Source organism: Apium graveolens, chromosome 5 (genome assembly GCF_009905375.1).
Source record: "Apium graveolens cultivar Ventura chromosome 5, ASM990537v1, whole genome shotgun sequence".
NCBI classification, from domain to species: Eukaryota; Viridiplantae; Streptophyta; class Magnoliopsida; order Apiales; family Apiaceae; genus Apium; species Apium graveolens.
This window is the reverse complement of record NC_133651.1, coordinates 179,104,971-179,121,087: the sequence shown is the minus strand read 5'-3', so window position 1 is coordinate 179,121,087 and position 16,117 is coordinate 179,104,971.

Genomic DNA, 16,117 nt, shown 5'->3' with positions numbered 1-16,117 from the left:
AGAGGATTAAGGCATAACCTTACCTAATGGGCTTCTAAAAGACCCATTCTGATTTTTGGGTTTATATTATTATTAAATTCAAATTCTAATATATATACAATTAATCAAGTCTCACTTAATTAATTTAATAATTAAATTCGATTAATAATAATATATTTAAATTCATAATTTAAATAATACTCCATTTAAACGTTCTTTGTGTGTGACCCTTTAGGTTATTATTATGTTGGCAATAATTTTATTTTCCAATAATAAAATTATAAACAATGAGTGGCATCTAGTAATACATCATTGCTCCCAAGTAATAATAAAAATTGATGATTCAATTAAATCTTTCGTGAATAATGTACAATGTAATATAATCCCTTTAGGCTTATATTATAGATTAAACTTGAGGCATGCATTGTGTCATCCTCTGCAAATGTTTAATCCTTCTTTCCTTGATTAATGAGTAAACTATTAAACAAATCACTATTTGAGCACGACCATGCATTTCATAGTCTTACTCAATCAAGAGGCCAATAATATCACTCCTTTAAAATAAAGGAGGGCTAAATCTCATCTAGATCATTCATATTTCTCATACAATTCATAATATACCCAATGTCTACTTTTATGATTACTCAGTTAAGGATAACTTTCAATAGTATCAAAGTATATCAATTCTTGTATAAATATAATGATTTCAGGTCTAAGGACCAATATATCATTATCACTGTGAGATTAACTTATGACACATTAAACATGTAGTATCTCACAACGGGTCAATCCGGTACCATGTATTTAATACTTGTGCCTGTGTTTTGACTTTAGTATCACCATACCTATGATCAATGAGATGTGATCATCAGTCAACAAACACACTAGTCTCAACGTATTTATTATCGTCCCTTAACAATAATACTTGACTAGGGACATTTAGGAATATCAAGACTATTCTCATAATCTCATTTCTAAGTCACGTACTTAGAGATATAGATTTACATATCATATTCCAAGGACATTTATTAATCTAACATTTTCTCGCAGAAAATAAAGATATAATAAATTACTAAAGAATAATCCATAGAATCTAATAATAATCCAAATGTTTCATTATATAAACATAATGGTGTTGTCTCTAGGGCATAAACACCAACACTTCTCTACTAGTCATTTTGGACTTCTCGATATCTCTTGATTTGTGACTTGTTGATATATGACTTAAAACATTTTTCCTAGAACAACATTATTCAAATCCAAACCGCTACACTTCTCTCTAAGGCATGATCAGGATTTGATCTTCTTCCAGAGTTTATTCCTTAGCTTGAAGACTGTTCACATAAAAATCCTCCAGTCTAATCTACTTAACATTTTTACAGACTCAATAAATACAATTACATAATACAAATTTAGATTATCATACAATTTATCCTTAGGGTTGTCAAAGTGACTTAGTCTTGTTATGTACATGCATGTCTTGCACAACAGTCTCCCCCAATTTGTGAGAAGATTGCTTGTCACAAATTCATGCCTGGCAACAAGACTAACCCTAAGCTAAAATAAAATATAGCAAGATTGACAAATTTATAAAGTATATTTTATACATCTTGCAGTTACATCAAATAATGAGTTACAAAGATTATTTAAATTTCTCATAACTAGGTTCCTTTATAATTACTAGCACTTCAAGTTCTTCAATGATATTAGTCCCTCTTAGAGCTTCCACTAGTTTGAGCCATTCAACTAATGAGTAGCTGTTGAGAACATGAATCTTGTATTTTAAAATCTATTTGTCTTAATGTTCAGAAAATGTCCATCTTTAGATACCTTGCTCAACTCCTTTGCCTTTAGTTCATTTGATCTTTAATCAAACTTTTCAATCCCCTTAGCATATATCCTTTCATTCTCCTCGCTTATAGCCCTCTCCCTTGCATGCTTTATATCTCTTAGTCTTAATCTCTCAGCCAACCCATCCTTCTCATTCTTGTAAAGGAATCCCTTGCATTCATCAAACTGATCACTCTTTCCAATTCTGCAGTTGAAATTTTTTCAATAACTTCTCTATTCATCAAAATGAAGGTGTCATCTTTGTAGTAGATTATGACTTCTCCTAAAGTAATAACACAGAATTTGACTATCTCCGCAGGTAATTATTTATGATAATCATCATCTGATATGCTTTCAGAAATTGGTAGAAAGTCATCCTGATTAAAGCAATTCTAAAGAGCACCAGCTTCAGCTTGAATTTTTCTTGGTTTTCTACCTGCAGTCTTGAAATGAGTTCTAGTTGGATGTTTGAATGAAGGCGGTTTAGATATTTTCTTTAAAGAGACTTGGCTAGTTGTGACAGGGATTTTAAGTAAAAAGTGTGCAATTGGCTTGTATATGTACTTAGGTTTATGGGTTTGGATTGATTGAGATTTTGTTTGGCTAGGTTTTTGTGTTTAGGTTGATAGAGTTTGTGATATTTGGATTTCTGGAGTTTTCTGAGTCTTCTTCTTGCCTTCCCCATCCTCTTTCTTTTTTTTCCCTTCATCTTTCCCTTTCTTCACTTCGTTTTCCTTCTTTTTACAATCCACCTTGCTACTACTAGTTTTTCCAGAATGACTTGGATTTGATGTAATATCTGGGATATATCGAGTAATTATTTTTGCTAATAAATAAATATTATGCATGTTCAGTATTTATTCTGTGAATTAATTGTTAAGTGGTATATGTATTTGGATATTTAAAAATAATATCAATTTAGTATTTTAATTTTTATATGTCCAAAATAAAATATAGATAATTGTCATATCTTCTTATTTATTTTTATATTGATTTATGATTTTATAGGAAATATATGGATTTTATAAAAAAAAATTCCGAGTATCTATAAACTATTTTATATAATCGAGAACCAACCGAAACTCTTCCGAGAACTCCTTTCTAACCTAATTGCAATATTCCGAGCATTTTCCATGTTTCGACTTTTTCGATCCGGCGTACGGTTTATCCTGTGCGGGTCCCGGCGTAATATTTTCGATACATTATTCGTTTCGGTTATTCAATAAAACTCATAGTTTTGATAAACAAGATCTTTTTATTAAACTATTACAATTATCACCTCGTAATATGTTAGGTCACACACACTGTAGAGGGGGGTGAATACAGTGTATAGCACAATCAAATCGAACTCTAATAACTCAAGTAACAGAAAACAAACTTTATTCAAAACAATAAACTCTGTTATAGTATGGAACTGTCCTCTCTCAGTGATGAACAAATATCACGAGAGCTGCTAGGGTTATAATGAATAATCTTCTCGATAATGATAACACTTATAGTGTAAACCCTATGTCTGTGTTTATATACTACAGTGTTACAAGATAATCGCTAATTGATATGGAATATAATTCTGCTTCCTAAAATATATCAATCAGATATCTTTTCTTCCAAGTATTCTATTCTTCATAGAATTCCTTCTTAATGCATATCTCTTCTTACATTTGTCTTGATCTTCTTTTCCTTTCAATCAGCCGCCTTCCTTATCTGAACGTTTCTTTTAAGTCCTGATATTATCTTCTGATAAATATCTCCTGAACCTTAAGTACTGATAACTTAAGTTCTGACTTCAGTATAAGTGCTGATTTTAGTTAAGTACTGATTTATCCTGTTTAAGTAAGATCTGAAAACTAAACATAAATTATATTAGACATGACATTATCAAATATATCTAACAATCTCCCCCAACTTGTAAATTAGCATAATATACAAGTTTAACAGATATTTGATGATGTCAAAAAAATTAAGTACAAATGCATGAGAATTTGACTAGATAACAACAACTTACATTCCTTAAAGCTTTACCAACTTTAACTTCTAATAACAACTTCAGTCTGTATACATATCATAATTTAAGCAGTTGTAGATCTTGACTTGGCTTCACTTTCTGATCTCTCTGATGTCAGGAGTTATTCTGAGATAATTCTTTAACAAATATCTCTCAGCATATCTGAGTTCATCAATCATCCTCCTTTTAGCATCTTTAAGTTCTGCAGAATCTTCACCAGTTTGAAAGATTGCAGCCCTGAGATCATTAATTTTAGCTTTCCTTATGTCCTGATCCAGTCTGATCAAATATACCTTGTCAGACTCAAGATTGAATTCCAAAGCCTTGTAACCCAGAAAGGTAGTTATAATCTTAGCAGAGTTAGGCTTCATCTCAACAATATCACCCTTGTGATCTCTGTACTTTGGAAGATATGTGCTGTCAGACTTAACAGAATAAAGCCTTTTTTGTTTCTGAATTTGACTCTTCAAATAGTTTCCAGCACTTTCTGTTATTTTGTCATTCACTTGAAGTAAGAATAATACATGTTCCAATTCTTCAAAATACTTCAGTGGAATGACATTTTCCCTTATATGATAAACCCTACCATCTGTCATGAAGTACAACAAGATGTGTTCTTTCAAGTAGGTATGGTAAACCATCTGTATAGATTCTAATTGATTCAATCTTTCAGGAGTTGCTCCAATACCTGGTTCACTTAAGGAAGTGGGATCATTGGTTGTGTTCTGTATCCTTCTTTCATCAGCACTACCCAATCCAGATTTATCTCTTGTTTCCTTTCCAGTAACCACTCTTGCTTCAAAACCACTTACAGCAGTTTTCAAAGGTTGAGTCTGTTTGGCTTTGGTGAATCCTGGTAGGAGTAACTTTGAAGGTTTAACATGAGCAATGTCAGAGGTTTCCTTTGATTTATCTTCTGATATCAAGTTAACTTGAGCTATGTCAGAGGTTACTTGCTTCTTTGAGATATCAGAACTAACTATATCTTTACTCTAAACAACTTGAGCCATGTCAGAGGTTTTCTTAGAAATTTTTCTTGAAGTCAGAGCAAGATCAGCATCTTCAACAGTAATTTCTTCATCCACAGGAGACACATAAACCTTGATAGGTTCACCAACTTTCTCTTTGCCCTTGGACCTTGGATCTATCTGCAATTGTGATTTAGCCTTGGTTGCTTCAGGATTTGTTCTTTCTTTTATCACAATGCCTTTGGCCTTTGGAAGTTTCTTTTTACCAATAGAAGCTTCAGATTTAGATTTGACTTTTTCTGACTTAAGTCTAGCTTCTTCTTCTATCAAACTCTCAAAGTCCATTCCTGGATTTTCTTTCAGAAATAGTTGTCTTGATATTTCTTCATCAAGATCCAAAAGTTCATCAGAACTTATCCTTTTACCAGTAGCAGAAGTAATTCTTTTTCCAGCATCAGAACTTGTCATGTGACTTGTAATTTCAGCTCTTCTTGATGAGAAACTCCTACCTTGACCATGACCTCCACCCATTCCAGAGTTTCCCTGGTCATCTTTTTCATCATCCTTCCCATTCAGTGTCTGATCAGTTTTGCATTTGGACTTAATTAATTTCTCCCCCTTTTTGGCATCAGCAGGTAAGAGAAGAGAGACAAGTAATTCCACTGAGGATTGGATTTCATCGAGTTGAGATTGCTGAGAAGCTTGATTTTATTAAAATATCATCAATCTGAGACTGTTGCTTCTCTTGGGTCTTCTCAATGTAAGCAACTCTGTCAAAGGTAGGTTGGAAGAAAGTTTTCTTGTCAATTTTCTTAACCGTTTCTTGCTTGAGCAATTCTTTCTGAATTTTATGTAACTCTGCATGAGTTGTTGAATGGAGACCTTGCAGATGTCTAGTACTCAATGCAGTGACTCGAAGCTGTGTCATGAAATCATCATTAATTATCATCTCATCAGCTTTTGCCAAATGCTCAGAAAGAATCTTTTCAGATGGAACAAAGGTAACGGAGTTCCATTCCTTAGTCCACTCCTGTCCTCTAGGAGTTTCACTCCAAGGTACTGGTGCTTCTCCTCGAACAAACTTCTTGACTAGTTCAGATTTAGAAACAGTCTGTTGAGGTGCATGTCCTGAAGGACCAGCTGCAGTAGCATCTTCATTTATAGCAGCATCACCAGTATCATCAGCATTTGCAGCATCAGAACTGACAGAATCAACATCTTCTGTTAAAAGAACAGTATGAGAAGCAATTGAGACTTCAACATCCTCCTCTAAGTGCTGATCTGCTTCCAAGTTCTGATCAACATCCATAGTCTGATGCTCACCTGTATTCTGATCATCAACATCTAGATGCAGAGAAGGTGTTGTAGACAATTCTGGAATTTGAGTAGCATCAGTAAAATGTGTTGTTGATGGATTAATTGCTGTTGGAGCTTCTAAGTAGAGAACCTCAGGCACAACCAGGTTGTGAATATCAATTTTAGCACTTGTGCCTGGGTCTACAGGAGATACAGTTTCATGTACAGGTGACATAGATGGTGTGTTTGCCTTATCTGTAGCAGCTTCCTGAGTTGGGGACAATGGAGAGGGAGATGCAGTAGCTTCAGCAAATTCTGGTTCTTTTGAGATCAGAGATTCCTGATCTCCTTAGCTGCTGCTTCCTCATCATCTGAAGCTGGCCTTTTAGCTCTCTGTTTCTTGTATCTCTTTGAAGGTGGGGATTCCTTGGGAGGTTCAGCATAAGTCATTCTTCTAAGCCTTTTGAGAAGCTTAGATCTCCTAATTACAGAATCCTTCTGAGAAGAGACCTTCTCAGCTTCTTTCATAACAGGTTCTGATGCGAAAACCTGTTCCTCACTATCAGACTCATCTCTCTAAACAATCCTCCTTCTCTTCTGTGGTGTCTGAGGGACAGTCCTTGTCCTCTTGGGCTTGGAAGATGAAGGCTTCACAGTAGGTGCTGAGGATGAAGGTTGAGCTATCTGTGAAGTTTTGAGATGTGTTTTGATAGATGATTGAGGTATAAATGTATGAGTGGTATTTTCTGATGGTTGTTGTGGTGTTTGGGATGTGGTGGTAGGTTGAACATCAGGATAAACAGATCTATAGGTTTGAGGATCAGCATTTACCAGGATCTGTTTTACAGACTGAGGAATCTATAAAGGTCTAACCACCGTTTTCTTAAGGTTAGCATTTACCAAGTCATTAAAAGCCCGTTTTGCAAGTTTAAAGGGTAGAAATAAGTCAGTGGTAGGTTGGGGTTCATCAGCACAACATAAATTATATATAAGCTGACAGAATCTAGCAAAGTAGACAACATTCCTATCCTCTGTCATCCTATCCCCTATAAAACCTAGCACAGCACTTGCAAAATCAAAATGAGTTTGGTTAATAATAGCATACCCGATGTGCTGACTCGTAATTGGAATGACATCAAAGTTGGAACACTTATTCCCGAAGGCTTTAGTGATGCATTCGAAGAAAAAGCTCCATTCCTTTCTGATATGTGCTCGTTTCAACTGTCCAAGCTTAGATAAACTCTTCTCATACCCCAAATTGGCCATGAACTGCTGTAGAACTATTTCCTCCGGTGTTGAGAAAATGCAGCCTTCTGGTAAACGTAGAGCCTTGCGAACTGTTCCAGGATTTACCACATGTTCAAAATCATCCACTTCAAAAATAATGCTGGGAGTACCAGTAGCACCACCAATATCAAAATGCCCAGTCCGCCAAAATGTCAGAACTTGTTGGCTTGAAAAGACTGGTGGCTGGGTCAACGCATACCCAATTTCACTGTGTGCAAGAAGATCTTGCACAAAGTGCAACTCAGATGGAGCTTCATCATGATTTAAGATTGCATCATTGTTGTTGGGAACAAACTTGGCTCCATCTATGATCAAATCCTTAGGTGCCATGAGAAAAATTGCGAAATAAGTTTGCCTGTAAGGTGTTTGACAAAATGTCTGTATGAAAAACAGCGTCAGGAGATGAGAGAGAGTAAAAGTAAAGAAAGAGAGATAAAGTGTAAAAGTAAATAAAAGATTGTATAATCTTCTCTCTCTCTTACTTATACATGGTTAAAAAAAAATAACCGTTGGACACCTGTCAGACATGCAGCAATAATAAATAGTTAACGGGCACGGGAAAACAGTAATCATTACTTATCACATGCAGTTTTTCAAGGAAAAACCGTTCCACTTACCAAGTAATCCCATTAATTGAGGTAAGTCAGTTTTAATTCAAAATTTAAACTGTTCCCACTTATTTAATCATTTTTACTGCAAAACCCATTTTCTGGAAAAATATAAAGTGTGAGAATGACCAAACAATAAATCAAGTAAAAAAGTACTGACATTTCAGAAAAAAAAACTTAATTTATATCAGTAATTAAGATGGTCATCAGAATATGGATATATCAGGATTTAAAAATGCAGTAGAATTGCAAACATCTTAGAGATAAAATCTTGCAAAAATATAAAATTCCATTAATATATTAAGAGAATACATTCATGAAATTGAAATTTACATCAGAACATTACAAGACTGTCCTAAGCTACAAACTCCAACATCAACAGCTTTTGTCCTTTTCTAAGAAGCTAGACAAAGCTGACGATCAAGAAAAAAAGGAAGAAGAAAACAAATTATTTCTTCTTCCGACTCTCTACAAAAAGAATAGCGAGTCGAATGATTCGCTCTTGTTGGCGGAGAGCTTCCAGCCTTTCTTCTTCCAATCGCTCAAGATGGCGATGGTAGTCAATGTAAAAGAACAGGAGGTTTGTGAGAACCTCCCGGGGAACCGAGTCCCAAATCTCATCAGGAATGGCAGTAACATGCCATTCCTGCTGCCATCCCTCACGGCTCAACTCCATATTGAAGGTTTCATAGTTCAAGAACATGTTGTAGTTAACCATGATTTTGTTGATATGAATGAAAAGAGAGTGAGTGTGTGAGAAAAGGAATGATGTGTAGGCTGGAATAAGGTGTTGGTTTATATAGGCAAAAGAATACCAGGAGACGCAAGGAAAATTTAATGCTGACTGGTAGAAATAATTCTACCTCATCTCCCTAGACCGAGGAGAATAAAAACAGTCATTGGAAGTGTAAAACAGGGTTTAATGCGCACAAGAAACAAGTAAATATTACTGTGCATGGATGTGTACCACTAACCCTAATTATATTGACTGTTAATATTCCACCCAAACATATTCTGATTTAAAATAAGACTGTTTCAGATTTTAACCACAAATAAGTCAAGTAAAGAATCAGAATTCAATATCAGCACTTAGACTTATATCAGAACTTAACAGTCATCAGAACTTGATTTCTTAACTCGAAAAATGAATGCCTATCTCTGTGATTCTTCACACAAATTCTGATTTCGGTTCTTCAGAACTTATTTATCAGAACTTCCAGCAGAACTTGTCCTCAGAATTTATGCAATCTGACACATAAACTGTTCATCTAAAAGAACATTGAACGCCACAGTAATTTTCATCATTCATATGGAGTGTAAGTGTGTGCATTAAGCAAAATATCAGACAAATAGTAAAGTCTGATTCACTTCAGTACATCTTAGAAATAAGGCATAACTAAGAACTTTACTAAAAATCTGTCATTATTCTGAAGTTTACTTTTGAATGAGTTCATGGACGAGTCCACCTCAACTGTTTTGTGCTTATTTTATACATCTTTTGAAATTCCATTTTACAGTGGCTTCTCAGTGTAAGTGAGTCACGACTGCTTATCAGAATTTATGCTTTTATCAGAGTATTTCTCCAGTAATCATAGAGTGTGAAAAGTCACCAAGAAAAATAATTATTTGCTTTTCTGATGCATATTACTTAATACCAACAATGCACTTGGGTCGTCCCTTCCACATTTTTACTCTAGATCTCAAAGGAGTACCTGATTTTATTCCTTGTTTCTTTTTCTTTTTTTTTGTTTTTTTTGATAAGTGAGGTTTATCAGCACTTAGTACATTCAATATATTTACTAACATCAGAACTTAACAGATGAGAAGCATTATTCTAGTTTTTGACTTAGTAATAAGATAAACAAAGTAAACTTAACTAAGCTCAATATCAGAATTTGCTTGTGTCAATAGATTTCCACATAAAAAATACTTCTAACATGGGATCTCTAGTATATTAAAGACTACTAGGTCAGCATCTAGCACAGTTATCCTCATAGGATTGAATAGTCACATAAACAGTCATATCACTATCAGAGTTTAGAAATTCACATCAGACAATAATCAATACTTAAGCAATTTTCAATTAAGCACAGAATACACAAAGAGAGTAATTTCTGTAAATACTGATCATAAAGTCTGATGCATCTGAACAAAACTAAGCAGATTTAGAGAAAGAACCTGAAACCATTCCAAGTTCATTTACCAATCTTGTAAAAGTAGCTTCACACAGTGGTTTTGTGAAGATATCTGCTAGTTGTTGATCTGTTGGAACAAAGTACAATTCCACTGTACCTTCATCCACATGTTCCCTTATGAAGTGGTACCTAATGCTGATATGCTTTGTCATTGAGTGTTGAACTGGATTACCTGTCATAGCAATAGCACTTTGACTATCACAGTAAATAGGGATTTTAAAATATGTTAACCCATAATCCAGTAACTGATTCTTCATCCAAAGAATCTGTGCACAACAGCTTCCTGCAGTAATGTACTCTGCTTCTGCAGTTGATGTGGAAATTGACTTTTGTTTCTTGCTAAACCAAGAAACCAATCTGCCTCTAAGAAATTGGCAGCTTCCACTTGTGCTTTTCCTGTCAATTTTGCAACCTGCAAAATCTGCATCTGAGTAACCTATTAGTTTAAAATCTGATTCTCTGGAATACCACAATCCCAGATCAGCTGTTCCTTTAAGATACTTGAAAATTTTTTTCACAGCTGTTAAGTGAGGTTCTCTTGGATCTGCTTGAAATCTTGCACAAAGACAGGTATCATACATGATATCAGGTCTACTAGCAGTTAGATAGAGTAACGAGCCAATCATACCTCTATAATCAGTAATATCTACTGATTTACCAGTATCCTTATCCAGTTTTGTTGCAGTGGCCATGGGAGTGGATGCACTTGAACAATCTTGCATTCCAAATTTCTTCAGTAAATTTCTGGTGTACTAGGTTTGACAAATAAAAGTGTCTTCTTCATTCTGCTTGACTTGAAGGCCCAGAAAATAGCTAAGTTCCCCCATTATACTGATTTGATATCTTGACTGCATCAGTTGGGCAAACTTCTTGCAAAGTCTATCATTTGTAGAAACAAAGATGATATCATCAACATATATCTGAACCAGAAGTAAGTCCTTTCCATGGTTGAGGTAGAACAGTATTTTATCTATAGTTCCTCTGTTAACTCCACTTTCCAGAAGAAACTGAGCTAAAGTCTCATACCATGCTCTTGGAGCTTGCTTAAGGTCATAAATTGCTTTATCAAGCCTGTAGACATGATTAGGATATTTGGGATCTACAAAGCCTAGAGGTTGTTCAACATATACTTCCTCCTCCAATTCTCCATTGAGAGAAGCACTTTTCACATCCATTTGAAAGACAGTAAACTTTTTGTGAGCAGCATAAGACAAAAAAATCCTTATGGCTTCCAATCGAGCAACTGGTGCAAATGTTTCATCATAATCAATTCCCTCCTGTTGAGAATATCCTTTTGCATCCAACCTTGCCTTATTCCTTGTAATTATGCCATCACTATCAGTCTTGTTTCTGAATACCAACTTTGTACCAACAATAGATCTGTTCTTTGGTCTTGGCACTAGGGTCCAGACTTTGTTTCTTTCAAATTCATTTAACTCTTCCTGCATTGCTTGCACCCAATCAACATCTTGAAGAGCTTCTTCCACTTTCTTTGGTTCAGTCTGAGAAAGAAAAGAATTGTAAAGACATTCACTTGAAGTAGCTATTCTAGTTCTGACACCTGCATCAGGATTTCCAATTATTAAGTCAGGTGTATGTGATTTAGTCCACTTCCTTATAGATGGAAGGTTTTCTCTAGAACTGGATGCTCCTCCATGATCCATGCTATCTTCATCAACATTTTCTGATGCTCCCCCTGAAACTATGCTCTCTGAGTTGGATTCTTCAGAATTTAAGTTTTCAGAAATTTCAGAACTTGGCTTATCAGAACTTGACGAATCAGAACTTGAAGAGCCAGATGTATGTTCTAATGCTTCTTGAGATGTGGTTGTATCTTGAGTATGCTCCCCCTGTATAGGTGCATCTTCCTTTGGCGTAGTCACCACAGTTTCAATAACATCAGAGTTTAATCCATCAGAGTTTGCAGTATCAGGATTTAGACTGTCAGGATTTTCAGTATCAGAATTTAAGTCTTCATTTTCAAATCTCAGTTGATCATGATCATTGAAATCTTCAAGTCCAGTAATCTTCTTATCATCAAAAGAGACATTGATAGATTCCATGACCACTCTTGTTCTCAAGTTATAGACTCTGAAGGCTTTTGTGGAAAGTGGATATCCAACAAAGATTCCTTCATCAGCTTTTATATCAAATTTGGATAGCTGTTCAGGGTGAGTCTTAAGAATAAAACATTTGCATCCAAATACATGAAAATACTTCAAATTTGGCTTCTTTTTCTTCACCATCTCATATGGTGTCTTTCCTTGCTTGTTAATGAGTGTTGCATTCTGAGTAAAACAAGCAGTCTGTACAGCTTCAACCCAGAAATAGGTTGGAAGCTTTACTTCATCAAGCATTGTACGTGCAGCTTCAATGAGAGTTCTATTCTTTCTTTCAACAACTCCATTTTGATGTGGAGTTCCAGGAGCAGAGAATTCCTGCTTGATTCCATGGTCTTTGCAGAACTCTTCCATTATCAAATTCTTGAACTCAGTACCATTATCACTTCTTATTATCTTCACTGAATCTTTGACCAATTTATCCAGTTGCTTGACATGATCAATCAAGAGAGATGCAGTTTCACTTTTTGTGTGCAAGAAATACACCCATGTGTATCTGGTGAACTCATCCACTATGACCATATCATATTTCTTCTTTGCAATAGACATGACATTTACTGGACCAAATAGATCAACATGTAGTAGGTGATAAGGCTCAAAAATTGATGATTCAGTCTTGCTCTTGAATGAGGATTTCTTTTGTTTAGCCTTCTGACAAGAATCACAAAGGCCATCAGGAGCAAATACTAACTTTGGCAGTCCTCTCACAAGATCTTTCTTGACTAATTCATTTATATTGTTGAAATTTAAACGAGAGAGTTTCTTGTGCCAGTTCCAGCTTTCTTCAATTGATGCTCTACTAATCAGACAGACTGCAGAACCATCAGTATTTGTTGAAAGCTTGGCTTCATAGATGTTACCATGCCTGTATCCTTTCAGAAAAGCTTTGCCTGTAGATTTACTAATAACTTCACAGTGTTCTTCAAAGAAATCCACATGATAACCTCTATCACAGATTTGACTAACACTCAGCAGATTGTGTTTAAGTCCTGAGACCAGAGCTACTTCTTTAATGATGACATTCCCAAGATTGATATTGCCATATCCCAATGTTTTTCCAATGTTGCCATCTCCATAAGAAATACTTGGGCCAGCCTTCTCCACAAAATCTGATAGCAGGGCTTTATTTCCATTCATATGTCCTGAACATCCACTGTCCAGAACTAGGATGTTTTTCCTGTTGCCCTGCAATCACAAAGACCACTAATGATTAGTTTTAAGGACCCAGACTTGCTTGGATCCTTTGGCCTTATTAAGTTTGTTAACATTTGCAGCGGATTTAGCATCAGAGTTTATGTTAACATTTTTCTTATCAGAATTTACACTATCAGACTTTGAATCAGAACTTACACAAGAAGGAACAATGGTAACTTTCTTTAAAGAAGGTTTTATTTGATAATAATCATAGTACAAACTATGATATTCCTTACAAGTATAAATAGAATGCCATAAACTACCACAATGAAAGGATTTTGTGGCTTATATCTAACAGATTGACTCTTAACTCCTGACTTTGAAGGTAAGGAGTTTATGTTCTTATTCTTCCTGCAAAAAGAAGCCAGATGATTAGAACTTCCACAGTTATGACATGTTTTTCTAGGAGCATCAGGAACAGGCTTATAATCATTTCTTTTATTCACACCTTCCTTTCCATTCCTATTTTTCCTAGGTGATTTTACCTTGTTTGCATTCTTAACTTCTTTCAGCTTATGCTTAAGCTGCTTCTTTGTCATTAAGCCTACATTTACTTCAGTTGTCTTTTCCTGTTTTAGTTTGTCAGAAGTTAATTCCTCTTTAACTTCTGATTTTTCATTATCAGACTTTATAGCTACAAACTTAACAGACTTTAACTTAGATTTTTGATTAACAACTATAGGCTTAATTTCTACAGTTCCTTTATCATTCTTATCATCCCCATAACCTAAGCCCTCTTTGCAGTTTTCACTATATAACAAATTCTGAGTTGTTCTGTCAGAGTTAGTCCAAGTCCTGATAATCTCTCTTTCCTTTTCTAACTCAGTTTTTAGAGATTCATTCAGTTTAAGTAATTCATCCCTAACATAGAAAGCATCATCTCTATCTTTCTGAGTTTGATGGAACATGACTAACTCTTTTTCTAAATAATCATTCCTCTTTTTACAAGCAAGATTTTCAAAAGTTAATCTTTCACATGTTAAAGTTTGATATCTATAGCTAATGAACATGGTTTTAAGATATCTTCTCAACTCATTAATATCATCAGTATGAAAGGCATAAGTAGTTTGAGGTGCCTTTAACTCAGCAGGTTCAGAACTGCTTTCCGCACTTGCCATATCAGCATTTGCCATCAAGGCATAATTCTCCTCACTTTGAGAATCTGAGGTGTCTGTCCAACTTTTGTTCTTTGTGACAAGAGCCTTGCCTTTGTCACTCTTCACTTTCTTGCAATCAGGAGATATGTGGCCTTTCTCACCACAGTTGTAGCATTTGACATTTGTATAATCTCCTCTGTCAGACTTTCCTCCTTTGCCCTCAGATTTTCTGAAATTCTTCTTATCAGAACTTGCACCTTTCCTGGAAAACTTCTTTCCCTTCCTGAACTTCCTGTATGCAATCTTTGTGATTCCTTTCACCATAAGGGCACACAACTTCATCATCTCTTCATCAGCATCCGTCTCAGGCAAGCTTTCAGATTCTGACTCATCATCACTATCAGAACTTGATGACTTAGTATCAGACTTTGTGAAGAGCGCTTTACCCTTGCCTTTCCTTGAGGTGGCTGCCTTGGGGGAATCTTCTTCAGCCTCAAGAGCAACTGTCCTTAACTTTCCTCCTTTCCTCTTGCTTCTTTGTTCCATCTCAAGTTCATGAGTCTTGAGCATCCCATAAATTTCATCAAGAGTTGTTTCATTAAGATTATAGTTGTCTCTTATTGTTGTTGCCTTCAAATCCCAGCTTTCAGGAAGAGCCAACATGAATTTAAGGTTTGAATCTTCAAGATCATACTTCTTATCAACCAATGACAAATCATTCAAGAGTTTGACAAATCTATCATATAAATCAGTCAATGACTCATTAGCCTTTGAGTCAAAGTGTTCATACTCTTGAGTGAGTATTGTCTTCATGTTCTTCTTAATCGTATCAGTTCCCTGTCATCTTGTTTCCAAGGCATCCCATATCTCCTTTGCAGTCTTGCAGTTTATTACCCTGTTTGACATTAAATTATCAATGGCACTATGCAGTAAGTGTCGTACCTTAGCATCCTTAGCAATTGATGCGATATCTTCAGTAGTGTAGTCACTCTTCTCCTTTGGTACTGACTTTGCTGCTTCACCAGCAACTGCAACTGCGAGCTTGGTTGGTTTGTGAGGCCCTTCCTTGATTCTATCAAGATATTCTAGATCTGTAGCTTCTAGAAACATAGTCATCCTCACCTTCCATATAGGATATTCAGATGGTCTCAATACGGGAACTCTTATAGCCTCATATCGGCTATGGATTTGTGTCTTTGGAGGTTCTTCAGTTTTGGTGGGCATAGTTGGAGTTTCTACTTCAGACATGATTGTTTTTGGATCTTAAACTATTTTTGTGTTAACAGATAGGCTCTGATACCACTTGTTAGGTCACACACACTGTAGAGGGGGGTGAATACAGTGTATAGCACAATCAAATCGAACTCTAATAGCTCAAGTAACAGAAAACAAACTTTATTAAAAACAATAAACTCTGTTACAGTATGGAACTGTCCTCTCTCAGTGATGAACAAATATCACGAGAGCTGCTAGGGTTATAATGAATAATCTTCTCGATAATGATAACACTTATAGTGTAAACCCTATGTCTGTGGTTA